Source organism: Pan paniscus, chromosome 8 (genome assembly GCF_029289425.2).
Source record: "Pan paniscus chromosome 8, NHGRI_mPanPan1-v2.0_pri, whole genome shotgun sequence".
Classification (NCBI taxonomy): domain Eukaryota; kingdom Metazoa; phylum Chordata; class Mammalia; order Primates; family Hominidae; genus Pan; species Pan paniscus.
The window spans coordinates 47934509-47953013 of NC_073257.2; the positions used below are offsets into that span (position 1 = coordinate 47934509).

At 42.1% G+C, this 18505-nt stretch overlaps 1 protein-coding gene and 1 long non-coding RNA gene across 13 annotated transcripts in view; one reads left to right on the forward strand and one right to left on the reverse strand.

The window, feature by feature from the left end:
• LOC106635162 (uncharacterized) overlaps positions 1 to 6450 on the reverse strand; it is an 85270-nt gene extending 78820 nt beyond the window's left edge. The window contains exons 1-2 of one of the 3 annotated variants that reach the window (XR_010113171.1): positions 4206 to 6450; positions 3829 to 3946 (exon numbers count right to left, since the gene is read on the reverse strand). This is a non-coding gene — a long non-coding RNA (uncharacterized LOC106635162). The other 2 variants (XR_010113170.1, XR_004664584.4) reach the window with 2 other exon arrangements.
• The window catches only part of CCNY (cyclin Y), a 330334-nt gene that overhangs the window by 45914 nt on the left and 265915 nt on the right, over positions 1 to 18505 (forward strand). The gene's annotated exons all lie outside the window — the stretch shown is intronic.

Here is an 18505-nt window from a genome sequence, read left to right on the forward strand (position 1 = left end):
AGTGTTGGGATTACAAAGCCTGAGCCACCATGCCCTGCCAATAGTTTTGAATTTTTATGGCATCCAGTTTATCTTTTTTTCTTTCATTGCCTATGCTTTCAGCATTGTATCTAAGAAACCAGTGCCTAATGTTATCCTCTAAGAGTGCTTTGTTTGTTTTTTTTTGTTTTTTTTTTTTTTGGAGACGAAGTCTTGCTCTTGTCTGCCAGGCTGGAGTGCGATGGAGCGATCTTGGCTAACTGCAGTCTCCTGGGTTCAAGCAATTCTCCTGCCTCAGCCTCCTGAGTAGCTGGGATTACAGACACCTGTTACCACACCGAGCTGATTTTTGTATTTTTATTAAAGACAGGGTTTCACCATGTTGGCCAGGCTGGTCTCAAACTCCCGACCTCAGGTGATCCACCCGCCTTGGCCTCCCAAAGTGCTGAGATTACAGGTGTGAGCCACCGTGCCCGGCCTGTTATCCTCTAAGAGTTTTATAGTTTTAGCTCTTACCCGTAAGTCCTTAATCTATTTGGGTTTAATTTTTGTATATGGAGTGAAGTAGAAAATCCAACTTCATTTTGTGCATATGAATATCAGTTGTCCCAGCACCATTTGTTGAGAAAACTATTCTTTCCCCCATTGAGTTGTCTTGACACCCTTGTCAAAAATCAAGTCATCATAAATGTGAAAGTTTATTTCTGAACTCCCAGGACAGTAAGGTTCATTATGCCAAAACCATACTGTCTTGATTACTTAGCTTTCTAGATAGTTTTGAAATTGGGAGGAGTAAGTCTGTCAATTTTGTTCTTGTTTTTCCAGATCATTTTAGCTAATTCTAGATCCCTTGAATTTCTAGATGAATTTTAGGATCAGGTTGCCAGTTTCTGCAAAGAAGTTAGCTGGAATTTTGGTAATGAATGCATTGAATCTGTAGGTCAACTTGGGGGTACTGCCATCTAAACAATATTAAACCCTCCAGTCTGTGGACATGGGATGTTATCCCATTTACTTAGATCATCTTTAATTTTTTTCAAAAATGTTTTATAGTTTTCAAAATACAAGTTTTGCACTTTGTTAAATTTATTCCTTAGTATCACTTTTTCTTGAGCTATTATAAATGGAATTGTCTTCTAAGTTTCATTTTCAGATTGATCACTAAAAATGTACAGACATACAATTGATTTTTTTTTTTTTTTTTGAGACACAGAGTCTCACTCTGTCACCCAGGCTGGAGTGCAGTGGCATGATCTCAGCTCACTGCAACCTCTGCCTCCTGGGTTCAAGCGATTCTTCTGCCTCAGCCTCCCGAGTAGCTGAGATTACAGGCACCTGCCACCACACTCGGCTACTTTTTGTATTTTAGTAGAGACAGGCTTTCACCATGTTGGTCAGGCTGGTCTCGAACTCCTGACCTCAAATGATCTGCCCATCCCAGCCTGCCAAAGTGTTTGGATTACAGGCGTGAGCCACTGCGTCTGGCACAATTGATATTTGTATGTTGATCTTTTATCCTGAAACTTTACAGAACTCATAGCTTAGTTTTAAGGCTTTTTAAATTAAGCTCCTTAGGATTTTCTAGATACAAGATCATTGCATTTGCTAATAGAAATAATTTTATTTCTTCCTTTCCAATCTGGATGTTTTTATTTCTTATAATTATCCTGGTTAGAACCTCTAGTATAATATTGAATAGAAGTGATGAGAGCAGATATCTTTGTCTTATTCCTGATCTGAGAGTGAAAATATTCAGTCTTTTACCATTAAGTGTAATGTTAACTGTAGGTTTTTCATAAATGTCATTTATCAGGTTGAGAAAGTTCCTTTCTGTTCCTAGTTTGTTGAATGTTTTTATTATGAAAGATTGTTACATTTCATCAAATGCTTTTTTTCTACAGCTATTGAGATAATCTTGTGTTTTTTTGTCCTTTATTCTATTGGTATCATGTATTACATTAATTGATCTTCAGATGTTAAACCACCTTTGCATTTCTGGGACAAATCCCACTTGGCTATGAGGCATAAATCTTTTTATATGTTGCTGGTTTCACTTTTCTAGTATTTTGTTCAGGATGTTTACATCTATACTCCACAGATGTTTTCTAGTGATATTCTTGTTGGGGTTTAGTATGAGGGAAATACTGGCATAATAGAATGATTTGGAAAGTGTTTTATACCTTTTTATTTTTGGAAGAGTTGGTGAAGAATTGGTATTAATTACTATTTAAGTGTTTGGTAGAATTCACAAGTGAAGTTACCTGGGCCTAGAATTTTCATCGTGGTAGTTTTCTGATGATTAATTTAATCTGTTTGTTATAGATTTATTTAAATTGTCCCTTTCTTCTTGAGCCAGTTTCAGTAGTTGTGGCTTTTTAGCCATCTGTCTATCTCAGCTAAGCTATTTAACTTTTAGCCAGCTGGGACCTGTAGTCCCAGCTACTTGGGAGGCTGAGGCAGATGGATTGCTTGAGCCTTGAAGACAGAGGCTGCAGTGAGCTGAGATTGCACCACTGCACTCCAGCCTGGGCAACAGTGAGACCCTGTCTCCAAAAATAAACAAATAAATAAAAGTTATCTAATTTGTTGGCATACAGATATTGATAAATAAGTTATCCCCTATAATACTTTTTTTTTTTTTTGAGATGGAGTTTTGCTCTTGTTGCCCAGGCTGGAGTGCAATGGTGTGATCTTGGCTCACCACAACCTCTGCCTCCCGGGTTCAAGCGATTCTCCTGCCTCAGCCTCCTGAGTAGCTGGGATTACAGGCATGTGCCACCATGCCTAGCTAATTTTGTATTTTTTAGTAGAGACAGGGTTTCTCCATGTTGGTCAGGCTGGTCTCGAACTCCGAACCTCAGGTGATCCGCCCGTCTCTGCCTCCCAAAGTGCTGGGATTACGGGCTTGAGCCACCGCCCCCAGCCTCATCATTACAAACAGAAACTCTATACCCATTAATCAACAAATCACCATTTTACCCTACCCCAGCCCCTGATAACCTCTATTCTACTTTATGTCTTTATGAATATTCATAAAATACTTGTCCTTTTGTGTCTGGCTTATTTCTCTTAGCTTAATCTTTTCAAAGTTCTCTTAATCTTTTCAAAGTACAAATATTGTACTCATATAATATTTGTCCTTTTGTGTCTGGCTTATTTCACTTAGCTTAATCTTTTCAAAGTTCATCCATATCATATCACGTGTCAAAACTTCATTTCTTTTTAAGGCTGAATAATATTCCACTGTATATACAAACTACATTTTGTTTATCCATTCCTCTGTTGATAGATATTTGGGTTGTTCTGCTCCTGAATGACTTTTGGATAAATAATGAAATTGAGGCAGAAATCAAGAAATATTTGAAACTAATGAGAACAAAGATACAGCATATCAGACTCTCCAGGGACATAGCTAAGGCAGTGTTGAGGGAAGTTTATATTAATAGCACTAAACGTCCACATCAAAAAGTTAGATCTTAAATTAAGAACCTAATATCACAACTAGGGGAACTAGACAAGCAACAGCAAACCAAACCCAAATCTAGCAGAAGACCAGAAATAACCCAAATCAGAGCTGAACTGAAGGAAATTGAGAAGCAAAAAACTATACAAAAGATCAATGAACCCAGGAATTGTTTCTTTGGAAAAGTTAGTAAGATAGACCACTAGCTAGACTAATAAAGAAAAAAGAGTTTGGGAGGGGTGGCTCACGCCTGTAATTTCAGGACTTTGGGAGGCCGAGGCAGGTGGATCACTTGCAGCCAGGAGTTTGAGACCAGCCTGGCCAAAATGGAGAAACCCCATGTCGACTAAAAAATACAAAAATTAGTTGGGTGTGGTGGCGCATACCTGTAATCCCAGTTACTTGGGAGGTTGAGGCAGGAGAATTGCTTGAATCTGGGAGGCAGAGGTTGCAGTGAGCCAAGATCACGTCACAGCACTCCAGCCTGGGCCTCAGGGTGAGACTCTGTCAGAAAAAAAAAAAGAAAAAAAAAAGAAAAAAGAGAGAAGAACCAAATATACACAATTAGAAATGAGAAAGATGAAATTACCACCATCTACACAGAAATACAAAAACCCTATGCATACAAACTAGAAAATCTAGAAGAAATGGATAAATTCCTGGACACATACCACCTCCCAAGATTGAACTAGGAATAAATTGCATCCCTGAACAGACTAATAATGAGTTCTGAAATTGAAGCAGTAATAAAAAGCCTACCAACCAAGAAAAGCCCAGGACCAGACGGATTCACAGCTGAATTCTATCAGATGTATAAAGAAGAGCTGGTAGCATTCCTACTGAAACTATGCCAAAAATTGAGGGGAGGGTCTCCTCTCCAACTCATTTTATGAGGCCAGCGTCATCCTGATACCAAAACCTGGCAAAACACAACAACAAAAAAATCTTCAGGTCAATATCCTTGATGAACATGGATGCAAAAATCCTTAACAAAACACTGGCAAACTGAATCCAGTAGCACATCAAAAAGCGAATCCACCATGATCGAGTAGACTTTACCCCTGGGATGCAAGGCTAGTTCAATACACAAATAAAAAAAGAAAAAATATATACAAATTAAAAAAAAAAAGATTGGTTCAACACACGCAAATCAATAAATGTGATTCGTCACATAAACAGAACTAAAAACAAAAAGCATAATGATCTCAATAGATGCAGAAAGGCTTTTGATAAAATTCAACATCCCTTCATGTTAAAAACTCTCAATAAACAAGGCATTGAAGGAATATACGTCAAAATAATAAGAGCTATCTATGACAAACCCACAGCCAACATCATACTGACTGGGTAAAAGCTGGAAGCATTCCCCTTGAAAACTGCCACAAGACAAGGAACCACTCCTATTCAATATAGTACTGGAAGTCCTGGCCAGAGCAATGAGGCAGGAGGAAGAAATAAAAGGCATCCAAATAGGAAGAGAGGAAGTCAAACTATCCCTGTTTACAGATGATATGATTCTATATCTAGAAAACCCCATAGTCTCTGCCCTAAAACTCCTTGATCTGGTAACTTCAGCAAAGTTTCAGGATACAAAATTAACGTACAAAAATCAATAGCATTCCTAAACACCAACAACATCCAAGCTGAGAGCCAAATCAGGAATGCAATCCCATTCACAATTGCCACAAAAAGAAAAAAATACCTAAGAATACAGCTAACCAGCGAGGTGAAAGATCTCTACAAGAAGAATTACAAAACACTGCTCAAGGAAATCAGAGATGACTCAAACAAATGGAAAAAACATTCCATGTTTGTGGATAGGAAGAATCAATATCATTATAACGGCCATACTGCCCAAAGCAACTTACATATTTAACACCACTCCTATCAAACTACCAATAACATTCTTCATGGAACTAGAAAAAACTATTTAGAAGTTCTTATGAAAAAAAAAAAAAGAGCCTGAATAGCTAAGGGAATTCTAAGCAAAAAGAACAAAGCTGGAGGCATCATATTACTCAACTTCAAACTATACTACAGGGCTACAGTAACCAAAACAGCATGGTACTGGTACAAAAGCAGACACATAGACCAATGGAACAGAAATTTGTTGAAGTGTAATTAACGTAAAATAAGCACACCCATTTTAGGTGCACCTTTCAATGAGTTTTCACAAATATAATCTCGCCATATTATGGAAATGATACAGAACATTTCCATCATTCCCCAAAGTTCCTTCATGTCTCCTTGCAACAATCCCAACCCAACTCTTGGCACCAGGGAATGACTGATTTGCTTTGTGTCACTATTGATTAGCTTTACATTTTCTAGAATTTTCTATAAATGTAATCATAACAATATACTCTTTATGTCTGGCCTTTCAACATGTTTCAGGGATTTATCAATGTTGTATGTGTTAGTAGTTTGCTCATTTGTATTGTTGAGTATTATTCCATTCTTTTCTTTTTTAAAAAACAGAGACAGGGTCTTGCTCTGTTTCTCAGGCTGGAGTACAGTGGCACAATCATGGCTCACTGCAGCTTCAAACTCCTGGGCTCAGGCACTCTTCCTTGCCTCAGCCGCCTGAGTAGCTAGGACTACAAGTGAGGGCCACCATGTCTGGCTAATTTTTTTTATTTAATTTTTTGCGGAGACAGGGTTTCACTATGTTGCTCAGGTTGGTCTCAAACTCCTGGCTTCATGTGGTGCTCCACTTCAGTCTCTCAAAGTGCTGAGATTACAGGCATGAGCCATTGCACCTGGCCTCATTGTTGTTTTTTTGTAACTGTAGTTAGTTTATCTAGTTATCTATTGATGAATATTTGGTTGGTTGTTTCCAGTTTTTGAAAATTATAAAGATGATTAAAATCATTTATGTATATGTTTTGTATGAACATATGTTTTCATTCTTCTTAGGTAAATACCAAGAAGTGCAATTGTTTATATGTTTGACTTCATTATTTAAAAAAACTGACAACTGTTTTCAAAGTGATTGTAACATTTCACATTCTTACCAGCAATGTAGAAGAGTTCCAATTTCAGTTACTGATTTCTAATTAAATTGCATTTTGTTGGAGAAGCCCAGTATGTGATTTCAATCCTGCTGGATTTATTGAGACTAGTTTCATGGCCCAGCATATGATGAACGTTCCATCTGCACTGAAAACACTGTTTAGTCTGCCATTGCAGGGTGGAGCGTTCTGTAAAAGTTAATTGGATCCAGTTAGTTGATAGCGCTGTTCAAATCTTCTGTATTCATACCAGTTTTCTGTCTGCTATTTCTATCAATACAAGAGAAGGTGGTGAAATATGCAACTTAAATTATGGATTTGTCTTTTTCCCCTTTTAAATTCTGTCAGTTTTCGCTTCAAGTCTTTTGAAGTTCTACAACTGGGTGCATTCACATTTAGGAATGTTATTTTTTCTTAGTGACTTGATAGTTTATCATTGTGAAATGTCCTTCCTTATGTCTGGTAATATTTCTTGTCCTAAAGTGTGTTTTGCCAGAAATGGATACAGTCAATCCACCTTTCTTATGTCTCATGTTTACCTTTTTCCATCCTTTTACTTTTAACATTCTTGTGTCTGTATAAAGTGGATTTCTTGTAGACACCAGAGAGTCAGACCTTACTTTATTACCCAATTGGATAATCTTTGATTTATAATTGGAATGCTTAATTCATATACATTTAGTATAATTACTGATACGGTTAGGTTTAAATCTACTGTCTTGCTATTTGTTTTCTATTTATACCATATGTTTTTATTTTTTTCTTCTTTTCCTGCCTTTTTGGATTAGTTGAGTATTTTTCAGTATTTCATTTCATATTCTCCATTGGTGAATAACACTCCTTTTTTAAAAACAATTGTTGCTGTAGGTTTATGGAATACATCTTCAGTTTATCAGTGTACCTTCAAATAATATGATGCCACTCCTACAATCACATAAGTTTTCAGAACAGTATCCTTTCGAGGTCTTTAGGCTTTGTCTTTTCAGAACCTGAACATCTCTCAGATCTCTGGGGACTGCTCCTCTTACAGTTTCCTAGTAGATGCTCTTTGCTTGGCCTCACAGAGTTTTACGTTGTGCGTGAGCCAAAGATGCAAGAGGGCTCCCATGTGGATTTCGAGCTCTTGCTCTGTCTAGCTTACTCATCTGTGGTACCCTGCCCTGGAAATTCCAGCTGCCCTCCCTCATCCCTACTTCTGCTCTGTCTCATCAAAGCAGCAAGGCTGCCACGCCCTGCCTGAGATGCCACGCCCTGCCTGAGTTCCCCTCCTGTATCACAATCTGCAAAGCAGCTTCAGAAAGAAAGCTGGGGTGATCGTGGGTCTTGCCTTGTTTCACTTCTCTCGGGGGTTACAGTTCCGCTTTGTCTGTTGTTCAGAGTCTGAAACAATTGTTTCATATATCTTCTCTAGTGTCCTGCTGTTTATTGCAGTAGGGCAAGTCCAGTACCAGTTACTGCTTCATGGCCAGAAGCAGTAGTCTTGTCTCATATTTGTTTTTCTTAGATCTTTATTTTTGCATTCGCTTATACAATTTATTTTTTATTTATCATTGCCACATGGTTCATTAAAAATCTATGTTTATTTTCTGCTTAACAACTGCTTTACTCAGTGGGTTACATGTGCTTGCAGACATACTGCTTAGAGCATTTTCAAAGTAAATATGCTGTTTGTTAAGACTTCTAATGTAAGCTCTATTATTTATTCAAGCTAGTATTCTAATATTCATTCCATTATTATTATTATTATTTTTGAGATGGAGTTTTGCTCTTGTCACCCAGTCTGGAGTGCAGTGGTGCAATCTCATCTCACTGCAACCTCTGCCTCCCAGGTTCAAGTGATTCTCCTGCCTCAGCCTCCCAAGTAGCTGGGATTACAGGCGGCCACCACCATGCCTGGCTAATTTGTTTTATATTTTTAGTAGAGAGGAGGTTTCACCATGTTGGCCAGGTTGGTCTCAAACTCCTGACCTCAAGTGATCCGCCCGCTTCGGCCTCCTAAAGTGCTGGGATTATAGGGGTGAGCCACTGTGCCCGACTATTATACCCATTTAAATAGGAGAAAAGATGCTTTAGAGAGATCACACAAGGATTCAAACTCAGATAATCTGGCACCAGGGCTGAGATCTTAACTACAACATATATTAGCTTTCGGAGCAATTTTTGCCTGAATACAAGCATAATATTCCTTGTTTAACAAATATATGGCCAATGTGTGTAGACATGATGGAAGGTCCAGTTTTGAATATGGGTTGAAATGTGTTATCTATTTCCATTAACACTAGAAAGAGTTGTCTGAGAGACAGTGTGAAGACTTTCCTGGAAATGTTTCATAATAGAATTGTTTATATCCTACCTAGGAGAGTGAAGGTAAAATGAAGTCACTTCACTTCCATGTAGTCCATGGCAAACTGTGATAATCAATTTGCAGATGTTCTTGGCTGTATAGAGCTTTTATGCACGGTATTTCTCTTACTCCCTGAACACATGGGATATTTGAGCCTGACAAATTAGCAGTCTTTTCTTATTTTTTTTTTATTGGAAGCCTGTTTTCATCGCTGTCTTTTGTTTTGCTTTGTTTTGAGACAGGGTCTCACTGTCACCCAGGCCTGGAGAGCAGTGGCATGATCACGGCTCACAGAAGCCTTGATCTCCCTGGGCGCAAGTGATCCTCCTGCCTCAGCCTCCTGAGTAGCTGGGACAGGTCTACAGGTGCACGCCACCATGCCTAGCTAATTTTTGTATTTTTTGTAGACCTAGTCTCAATATGTTGCCCAGGCTGGTTTCAAACTCCTGGGCTCAAGCGATCTGACTGCCTCGGCCTCCCAAAATGCTAGGATTACAGGTGTGAGTCACCCCGCCCAGCCTTCATTGTTATTTTTTATTTTATTTATTTATTTATTTATTTATTTATTTATTTATTTATTTATTTATTTTTGAGGTGGAGTTTTGCTCTTGTCGTCCAGGCTGGAGTGCAATGGTGTGATCTCGGCTCACTGCAACCTCCGCCTCCCAGGTTCAAGCGATTCTCTGCCTCAGCCTCTTGAGTAGCTGGGACTACAGGCACATGCCACCACGCCTGGCTAATTTTTGTGTTTTTAGTAGAGATGGGGTTTTGCCATGTTGGCCAGGATGGTCTCGATCTCCTGACCTCATGACCCACCTGCCTCGGCCTCCCAGAGTGCTGGGATTACAGGCGTAGGCCACCACGCCCATCCTCATTGCTATTTTTCTATCAAAACAGTAGGTTAATACTTTGACATCTTAATCTTTTTTTTTTTTTTTGAGACAGAGTCTTGCTCTGTCACCCAGGCTGGAGTGCAGTGGCGCGATCTCGGCTCACTGCAACCTCCGTCTCCTGGGTTCAAGTGATTCTCCTGTCTCAGCCTCCTGAGGAGCTGGCACTGCAGGCATGCAGCACCATGCCTGGCTAATTTTTGTATTTTTGGTAGAGACGGGGTTTCTCCAGGCTGGTCTTGAACTCCTGACCTCAGGCGATCCACTTGCCTCAGCCTCCCAAAGTGCTGGGATTATAGGCATGAGCCACTGCGCCCGCCCCGACATGTTAATATTTTAAGATGAAGAACAAAACAGCCAACCTAAGAAAAACAACTAGCAGGCACCCAAGGGCATCTCAGGATGAAAAATCTGTGGCTGAACAATTCAATCTACATCATAGCCACTGAGAACAATATTAATTTCTCAATTAGTAGCAAGAGCAGAGAGATCATGAACACATAAGGCTGAGTAGAAAATTGCTAAAACATTTTGAGACATGCTAGCCTAAAAGCTTCTTGTTAGTATGGCATGCTTATTCAGTATAACCAAAACAATATTTATTAGAAATTATAAAGGTAAGGAGGCTGGGCACGGTGGCTCATGCCTGTAATCCCAGCACTTTGAGAAGCCGAGGCAGGAAGATTGCTTGAGGTCAGGAATTCGAGACCAGCTTGGGAAACATAGTGAGACCCTGTCTCTACAAAAATAAAAATAAAAATAATTACCTGGGATGTGTAGTCTCAGCTATTTGGGAGGCTGAGGCAGGAAGATCACTTGAGCCCAGGGATTCCAGGCTGCAGTGAGCCATGACTGCACCACTGCACTCCAGCATGGGTGACAGAGTAAGATCCTGTTTCTTTTTTTTTGAGACTGAGTTTCACTCTTGTTGCCCAGGCTGGAGTGCAATGGCATGACCTTGGCTCACCGCAACCTCCACCTCCTGGGTTCAAGCAATTCTCCTGCCTCAGCCTCCCGAGTAGCTGGGATTACAGGCATGCACCATGACGCCTGGCTAATTTTGTATTTTCAGTAGAGACGGGGTTTCTCCATGTTGATCAGGTTGGTCTTGAACTCTCGACCTCAGGTGATCCTCCCGCCTCGGCCTCCCAGAGTGCTAGGATTACAGGCGAAAGACCATGTTTCTTAAAAAGAAAGAGGAAAGAAGGCCAGGCATGGTGGCTCGTGCCTGTAATCCCAGCACTTTGGGAGGCCGAGGTGGGCAGATCACCTGAGGTCGGGAGTTCGAGACCAGCCTGACCAACATGGAGAAACCCCATCTCTACTAAAAATACAAAATTAGCTGGATGTAGTGGTGCATGCCTGTAATCCCAGCTACTCAGGAGGCTGAGGCAGGAGAATCCCTTGGACTCGGGAGGCGGAGGTTGCGGTGAGCCGACATCGTACCATTGCACTCCAGCCTGGGCGACAACAGCGAAACTCTGTCTCAAAAAAAAAAAAAAAAAAAAAAAAAGAGGGAAGGAAGGAAGGAAGGAAAGAAGGAAGGAAGGAAAGAAAGAAAGGTAGATCTATGTCAAATAGAAAAAAACCTAGTCTTTCAAATTTTCCTAATAGATTAAAAGACAAACAAGAGCACAGATTAATTATGATGTGGGGAAAACACTAAGATCCACCACTCTTTATCCACCCATCACAGTCAGCCGGGAATTAGAGCTAATTAGGAAGAAAGGAAAGACCATTCCTGATACCTACTGGGTGCTAGCCACATGCTCCAGTTTCTCCGTCTCCTGCACCCGTGAATGGGCTTCTGGAAAGCACCGACCCCTCTTCCTCTTTCAGTAGCTTCGCACCTCCTGCACATGGGGGAGCTCAGCATAGGTTTGCTCAGTTCAGGTGACAGGTAGGTTAGAAATGGATTGGGAAAGGTGTTGAAAGTAAGGCTGAGGAGGTTACAATTTATAATCTAATAAGAGCCATTGTAAGTTCTTGAAAAGGCTTTTTTCTTCTTTTAATTAAAAGTGGTTTGGTTAGCATATTGCAGGTTTTCTCAGCCACAGTACTATTGGCATGTGGAGCTAGATCATTTTTGTTTTGGGGGGCTGTACTGTGCCTTGTAGGATGTTTAGCAGAATCCCTAGCCTCTACCCACTACATGCCAGTGGCATCCCCTAGTTGCAACAACCAAAAATGTCTCCTGGGGGCATAATTGCCCAGGTTGAGAACCACTAGGGTGTTAGGGGGAGTGCTGAGCCTCAAGGCAGGGGAGATCAGAGGAAGAAGAGCCAAAAAACGTGGGTGGATGGAAGAGACACTAATTCAAGTGTGGTCTAAGAGTAGTGACTCTCATCACTGTTGCTGTGTTGCACAGTATTTAGGAGCCTAATATACAAGTGTCGTGTAGTATTGAACTAAAAATCCACAGGAACAATTCATGAGGCATTCCCGTTTGTTTCTTTTGGAAAAATATAAAATCTGACATTGCTTGGAGAAAACCAGAGACAGACTTGTCAGGAAAAGGTTATGGCCACGTGTCCTTTTGCCCGAAGACATTTATCCTTTACGTAACTGGCAATACCAAAAGTAAGCGTGCTTTTTAATGAAAATTGTCATTTTATGGTTACAAAGCTTTCAGTTTATTGTACAAGAGAAAAATTTCCTACAGTTAATGCTCTAATTCCCCCCTGCTAAGGAGTAAATTGTAAAAATACATGCTGTTACTCTTTGAAATGTGGAGTGATGTTCCTTCAAGTCTAGAGGATGCTACATGAAATCAGCTTCAAGACAGGCTTGAGGGGACAGGAACATGAAATATATATTACATGCAAACACTTTGGTTTTGGAAATCTGCACGTTTATTCCAATGGCATCAGCTGATACTGTGTTCACTGTAACCTAGTAATGTCACAGCAGCATCTGGGGGCATATAATTGTGTCAGAGCTGCTGTTTACCCAGTTAAATGAGACAAAGATTAGGTAAGGTTTGTGCTACTTATCGTTCATTGCCATGGCTTCATCTTCCTAATCCTCCTTATTTTTACCCCTGCAAGAAAGAACAGTTCTAGTATCTTCTTGTTTCTGAGTATTGATGATTGGGTTATGCGGATACTTCTGGTTAGATGTCCATTTGGAAAAGATGCTTGCTGAGTGCCCTTTGTACTGACAATGGTGGAAGAAATTTCCTGATTGGGATCTGGCTCTTGATATATGATCCTTAGAGGTAATGTCCCTGTGGATGGTGCTGCCAGTCTGACCCCTTGTAAGACTTCACAGATATGCTTGGGATCATTAGAGTGGGTTTCATTTCTATCACAGAAGGAGTTGATATAAGGTGCAGGAAATCTACTCCTATTTTCCAAAGTTAGTTTCCAGTACAGTAACACATCCTGTGTAATTTTTTACTTAAAATTCATGTTTCATATGCCATTTTTTTTTCTTTATGAGAGACAGAGTCCCACTCTGTTGCCCAGCCTGGAGTGCAGTGGTGCAATCTTGGCTCACTGCAGCCTCTGCCTCTCAGGTTTAAGTGATTCTCCTGCCTCAGCCTCCTGAGTAGCTGGGATTACAGGCACACGCCACTACACCTGGCTAATTTTTGGATTTTTAGTAGAGACGGGGTTTCACCATGTTGGCCAGGTTGGTCTTGAACTCCTGACCTCAAGTGATCCACCTGCCTCAGCCTCCCAAAGTGCTGGGATTACAGGCGTGAGCCACCATACCTGGCCAACCATCTTGGATTTGTCATTCAGCACAGCATGGAAGTTGGCGCCAGGCATCTTGCTTCTTTGTAAAATATTTCCATTTCCTGAGATCATGCCACTTGAGGGAGGCCTGCCTGGGTTTCCACCAGCTCCTTCCCTGGCTTTTGGTCCATTCCAGCTTCTCTGAGCAGAACTCTGTCCCTGCTTGGGGGACCAAGAAGGCACAAGGGCAAACCCACACATGAATGAAGTTTGTGGGTCATTTAGCATGAAGCAAGCATCATGGCAGAAGCTGTTTGGGAAGAGCTGGTCTTTCTGGTACTCCCCGGTCTGTTCACTGTCCTCACCCCTTCTCCCACATGCCCTCTCCCCTTCTCCCACATGCCCTCTCCCCTTCTCCCACGTGCCCTCTCCCCTTCTCCCACATGCCCTCTCCCCTTCTCCCACATGCCCTCTCCCCTTCTCCCACATGCCCTCTCCCCTCCTTCTCCTTTTCTTTCTTTCCTCCTTCATTTTCTACATGACATAACAACCTTCAGGTAGCAAAACATCTGCTAGGAGTCATCCTGGCTTTTGTGTGTAAATCTGGTTTTTAGGACGCTCTTTAAAGAAAGTTTTATCTTAGGGGGCCAGGAGGATGGCAGGAGTGCTGTCAAATAGCCTCAGAGCAATATGTCCAGGAGCCCAGGCATCTGCTAGAAAAGCACGTGTAGCTGCAAAAGATAAGGGTTTCTATCAGTCAGGGAATCAGTGAGTAAGTTCTCTCCTACTCACCTGAGGGCGTGCAGTCCCGCACCCTAGGAAGCAGTACACGGCAACACACCTTGCTGCTGGGCTGGGCTGCAGTGCTTCAGTGCTGCTGCTCACTAACCTTGTGCCCTCGGGTAACAGGCTGGCAACCTGGGCCTCTGCTTCCTGATTCATAACTCAGGGATGACGACAGCAAGCTCCCTCATCAGGCTGTGGTGCGGGTTAAGCGAGTTTATAAATTGAAAATGCTAGCTCATAGTCCACATTCAAGAAATGTCAGCTGTAATAATATCATTATCCTTGTCCTCAAGGAACTTGAAAACTAGTTAGACAGATGGAACCTCTGTGAAAGATTACAAAAAAGAGTCAGCCCAGGTGTGGCGGCTCACGCGCATAAACGCCATGGAGTTTAAAGAAGAATGAAATGTTTCAGCATCTGAGCTATCAGATAATGTTAGCAGAGGACGGAGATTATGTTAGAGCTTGCAAGTTGTTAAGCCAACAAACATTAAGCACCTATTCCTGTGACTCACTCACCCAACTGGGTGTTTGCCATATGACTCTGATTTTGCCAATCACGTTTTGCTAATCCTAAAACGAGGCACAATTCAGATCTTTATGCTAGGTACTGGGCTAAATAACCTTCCATGCATGATGCCATTTTCATCCTTTCAACAACCCCGAAATAAGGTAATATATATATATATATATATATATATACGTGTATATATATACACATGCATATATGTATATATATACATATTGATGTGTATATATATGTGTGTGTGTGTGTGTGTGTGTATATATATATATATATTTTTTTTTTTTTTTTTTTTCTGAGATGGAGTCTTGCTCTGCTGCCCAGGCTGGAAGGCAATGGCGCGATCTTGGCTCACTGCAACCTCCGCCTCCCGGGTTCAAGTGATTCTCCTGCCTCAGCCTCCTCACTAGCTGGGATTACAGGCGACCACCATCACGTCCAGCTAATTTTTGTATTTTAGTAGAGACGGGGTTTCACGATGTTGGGCAGGCTGGTCTGGTACTCCTGACCTCAAGTGATCCACCCGCCTCGGCCTCCCAAAGTGCTGGGATTACAGGCATGAGCCACCATGCCCGGCCGAGGTAGTAATAATTTTATGGATAAAGAAATTGAGGTTTTGGAGCTGTTGGTTTGTCTAAGACCAAAGCACTAACACATGGCAGAGCTTAGAATGGAGCAGGATCACAGATTGCCTGATGGCAGAGCACGCAAAAGAGGAGGAGGTGGGAGGCTGGGCACAGTGGCTCATGCATGCCTGTGATCCCAGCACTTTGGGAGGCCAAAGTGGGAGGATCGCCTGAGCCCAGGAGTTCAAGACCAGCTTGAGCAACACAGTGAGACTCCATCTCAACTAAAAAGTAAAAAACAGCTGGGCATGGTAATGTGCACCTGTAGTCCTGGCTACTTGGGAGGCTGAGGTGGGAGGATCACTTGAGCCTGAGAGTTTGAGGCTGCAGTGAGCTATGATTGTGTCACTGCACTCCAGCCTGCGTGACGGAGCGAGCCCATGGGGAGGAGGGAAGAGGATGTGTGAGGTGTGAGAGTTTGGGCAGAGAGGGAGCCTGGAAGAGGTGTGGAGGGCAGGCACCCAATGAAGCCAATATTCTAGTGGGAACAGGGCATCTGTGGGGGAGCCTGAGTGACATATATAATGTGAGACTAATGGGCTACCGGCAGATAAGAGCTCATTTCAGCTTGAGAGAAGGCAGCCAGACGAAAGGAAGTAGCAGCCATGCGGATGTGACCTGGCGAGGGCTCAGAGTCGGGGCAAAAAGAACAAAAAGGAAACGGTGAAGTCTAGGGGACCCCTGGAAGGCAATATTGACAGGTGTCTGTGACAGCTTGGATGACGATGGTCAATTAGAGAGGGAGGGTGAGAGTGATCTCAGAGTCCTTGCCTCAGCAGTCCTGAAAATAGTGATCTTCAACCAGGCCAGGAAAACAGGGAAGGTGGGTGGGAAAGGAGGTGTTGTTTTACACACATTAAGCTTAGGGGAACGTGTGGGAATCTTGTAAACATTTGGACAGACAGAGACTGGGGTATATGGGGGAGTCCAAGCCTGGAGACAAAGATTTGAGAATCAGCCATGCAGAGGGAAAGGCTACATCTGCAAGGCAGTGGCTCACGGCTAAAGTAAGGAAAAGTGGCCACAAAGGGAAAAAGAGTGATTGGTTTGGATGGTTACAGGAAAATCAGGAAAACAGAAACAGTGTCTCAAGGAAGAATGGCCCTCCACATGAGATAGGTCAGCAATCACTCAGGTCCTGTGAGGAAGCACACTCGGACTCAGTGGACTGTGAGGGTGGAGGAATTCCCCACCTGCCTCTGGGTGATGGAGAATCTACCTGGGAGGCTTGTGGATGACAGGTGGAGAGGAAGAGCAGTGGGATTTTTGTTTTTCTTTTTCAGAGACAGAATCTGGGTGTCACCCAGGCTGAAGTGCAGTGGCACCATCAAAGCTCTCTGCAGCCTCGAACTCCTGGGCTCAAGATACTTCTGCCTCACTCTCCCAAGTAGCTGGGACTGCAGGCACACACCACCATACCCAGCTAATTTTTGAATTTTCTGTAGAGATGAGGTCTCACTATGTTGCTTAGGCTGGTCTCGAACTCCTCGGCTCAAGCGATTCTCCTGTCTCAGCCTCCCAAAGTGATGAGATTGCAGGCATGAGCCACTGTGCCCAACCTCCAAGTCTTTGTGAAAAACTAATTTTTATTGATACATGATAGTTATACATATTTCTGGAGTACATGTGTTATTTATTTATTTATTTATTTATTTAGAGACAGAGTTTTGCTCTGTCGCCCAGGCTGGAGTGTAATGGTGTGATCTCTACCAGCTAATTTTTGTATTTTTAGTAGAGACAGGGTTTCACCATGTTGGCCAGGCTGGTCTCACACTCCTGACCTCAGGTGATCTGCCTGCCTCGGCCTCCCAAAGTGCTGAAATTACAGGAGTGAACCACAGTGTCTGGCCAATAAAAGAACGTCTGAATTTTGGATTCAGTGCAGGGGTGATTTGGACAACTTGAATTAAAAGCTCTTCATTCGGGTAAATGAAGCCCCAAATGTTTCATCCCGTGGCCTGTATGGGGATTGAACTTGTGACCTTAGTGTTATCAGCACCATGCTCTAACCAACCAAGCTAACAGGCCACAGGTGATATTTAGATAGATGCATATAATGTGTAACGATTAAATCAGAGTATTAGGATATCCATCCCCTCAAACACTTATCATTTCTTTGTGCTGGGCACATTTCAAATCTTCTAGCTATTTTGAAATATACAGTAAACTACTATTAACTATAGTCATCCTACTGTACTAGCAAACGCTAGAACCTATTCTAACTGTATTTTTATACCCATTAACCTCTCCTCATCCTCCCTTTCCTTTCCTCTACCCTTCCTAGCTTCTGGGAACCACCATTCTTTTTTTTTTTTTTTGAGACAGAGTCTCGCTCTGTCGCCCAGGCTGGAGTGCAGTGGTGCAATCTCCACTCACTGCAAGCTCCACCTCCCGGGTTCACACCATTCTCCTGCCTCAGCCTTCGGAGTAGCTGGGACTGCAGACGCCCGCCACCACGCCCAGCTAATTTTTTGTATTTTCAGTAGAGGCAGGGTTTCACCATGTTAGCAAGGATGGTCTCGATCTCCTGACCTTCTGATCCGCCCGCCTCAGCCTCCCAAAGTGCTGGGATTACAGGCACGAGCCACTGCACCCAGCTGGGAACCACCATTCTTTTCTCTAACTCCATGAGATCAACTGTTTTAAGTTTCCCACATATTAGAGAGATCATGTGGTATTTGTCTTTCTGTGCCTGGCTTATTTCATTTCACATAATGTCTTCCAGGTCAACTCATGTTGCTGCAAATGACAGGATTTCATCTTTTATGGCTGAATAATAGTCCATCATGTATATGTACCATATTTTCTTTATCCATTCATTTGCTGATAGGCACTGGGATTGATATTTTGGCTGTTGTGAATTGTGCTCCAATAAACATACAAGTACAGTACCTCTTTGATATGCTTCTTTCTTTTGGATATATACTAGCAGTGGGCTTGCTAGATCAAAGGTAGTTTTGATTTGTAGTTTTTTGAGGAACTTTCATATGGTTTTCCATGGCTGTATTAACTCACATTCTCACCAACAGTGTATATCCCCTTTCCCTGTATCCTCACCAAGATTTGTTATTTTTTATCTTTTTGACAATAGCCATTGTAACTGGGGTGCAATATCTCACTGTAGTTTTGCTTTGCATTTTGCTGATGATGAGTGATGCTGAGCATTTTTCATACAACTGTTGGTCATTTGTGTGTCTTCTCCA